At 33.9% G+C, this 2,089-nt stretch overlaps 1 long non-coding RNA gene across 1 annotated transcript; it reads left to right on the forward strand.

Moving 5' to 3' along the window:
* Positions 1-222: 222 nt before the first annotated feature.
* Positions 223-1,408, forward strand: LOC122314831. Its single transcript, XR_006243876.1, has 3 exons — positions 223-497; positions 854-938; positions 1,124-1,408. It is a non-coding gene; the product is annotated as an uncharacterized LOC122314831 (long non-coding RNA).
* Positions 1,409-2,089: the final 681 nt, after the last annotated feature.

Here is a 2,089-nt window from a genome sequence, read left to right on the forward strand (position 1 = left end):
ATTTTAATTTGGGTATTGATACTATATCGTCTAAGTTTGGCTATTGGACATGTTTCTTGGTGCAAATTACAGTTTTTTTTTAACATTTTTAAAAAATAAAAATATTATGTATTAATAATTATTTTTTTAATTATTAAATAAAATTAAAATACAATAAACCATCAAATTCAGAGCAACATCAAATGGCATAGTATCATTTTGGGTATGGTATCATTTTCCAAAGGATGATAAATAGACATAGAGAGAAGGATAACTTTTACTTTTGTGGAACACAGATATAAATTCCGACAAAGGACGTGTGAGGCAGCGATGAACGGAGAGTGGGTGTGCATTTTGCGTCTGGTACCAACTCGATCCTTTCTGATATAAGTCCCAGTTTCATTGTCTCCTCCTTTCTCTTTGTTCTTCTGAGCTGTAAAAGGTTTGAAGGCCTCTGTGTTTTGTTAATTAGTCAGAGATGAGTGACCCTAAGTATGCGTACCCCTACCCTGCTCAAGGTATGCATGCTCTTTTCTCCTAATTTACCAGCTTCTTTCACCATTTCCATAAACTTTCTACTTATTTTCTGTCATCTTTGCTTATATTTGCGGATTAAAGTCTTTAATTTTTCTTGATTTATTGAACTACTGGTTGAAAAAATAATGGGTAAACTTTACCTTTGTTTAGTTTTTTGGGTTTGTTCTTTTTTCTGTGCTTAATTTGTAGAAGGTAGGAAAGCTCTGAAATTTTAATTTTTGGGACTTGGAATAGGAATTTTCTTTAAATCTCTTCTGCCTTTATAGTCTTGATTCTTGAAATCTCCTTTTTCCCCCTTTGTGGGGTTGATACATATTGCCATGCCTGCCACTGCCAGGTTATTATCAAGGACCCCCAGTGATGGCACCTCCACAGTATGCTGCACCCCCACCCAGGAGGGAACCAGGTTTCCTTGAGGGATGGTAAATATCTCTCTCTCTCTCTCTCTCCCTTCATATTTTTCTGAAACATGTTTCTTTTCTCTCTACCCCCGATTCTTTTTCCTAAATCTTGAAGAATTAATTACCCATCTAAACAGATAACAGCACCAAAAAGTTCAGTTCTAGTGTATTTTTTTCTCTGATTTATGGATGTTGTTTTGGAACAGTTTAGCAGCTCTCTGTTGCTGTTGCCTCCTTGACGAGTGTTGCTGCGACCCATCCATCATCTTTTTCAGCTGATGATCATCTTGCATCCTGAATTTCATGCACAAATATCATTTCACCACTTATAAATAGTAATAGTAGACTCATCTCTTGCTTGATGGATTCGCATGTATTAGTGTTTCAAACTTACTTAATAGTTGGTGTGTCTGGATCATCTCTATCTGTTGTGGTGTAGTTCTCACATTATTCATCAATTTCCTCTCTTGCTTTTGGTTTGGTTTGCAGAATTTTTTCCCCTTTGTTCTTTTTTTTTTTCTTTTTTCAATCCCCTTTGTTCTTTTAAATGCTTGTTTCTTTACCTTTTCTGTTATTTTAATGCGTTTGAATTTTTTTAAAGAGATTATAATTTTCTTTAGAAAATAGTAAAATAGTTGTAGTTTGTTGATATGGATGAGCGAACGACTTCAATGTCAATTCTGTCTGGGAGAAGAGAAATCCAGAGCCTTCAGGCAACTGTCACAATTAATATTTCTTTTGACAAATTAAAAATGATTTGTGGGTGCGGCCCTATGTCATGGAGGCTACCCTGCTTTTTCAAACCCCGGGTCCAGCTCATATAATTACGGCGCAATTCGATCCACTTAACTTTGTTGACAATAGCTTATTTATTTATTTATTATTTTATTTTAAAAATTTTTAGAATCAGTAGCCGAGTTTTCATTTTTTTTTTTTAATTCAAGCAACTCAGTTTTTCATTTTTATAAAATTGATACTGAGCTTTAAAAATTTCTCAAATCAATTTCCTGTTAAAATATTAACCACTGGTCACGTGACAGTTTTTAACTAGAGAATAGATATCATCAATATTCGCATTAGTTAATCACACATTATAACACGTGACATACGCATCCCATATGTCAATAATGTTGTGTTTTCTGGTGGCAAGAAAAATGGAAAAAAAAAAAAAA

The sequence above is a fragment of the Carya illinoinensis genome, chromosome 7 (genome assembly GCF_018687715.1).
Source record: "Carya illinoinensis cultivar Pawnee chromosome 7, C.illinoinensisPawnee_v1, whole genome shotgun sequence".
In the NCBI taxonomy this organism is placed as follows: Eukaryota; Viridiplantae; Streptophyta; class Magnoliopsida; order Fagales; family Juglandaceae; genus Carya; species Carya illinoinensis.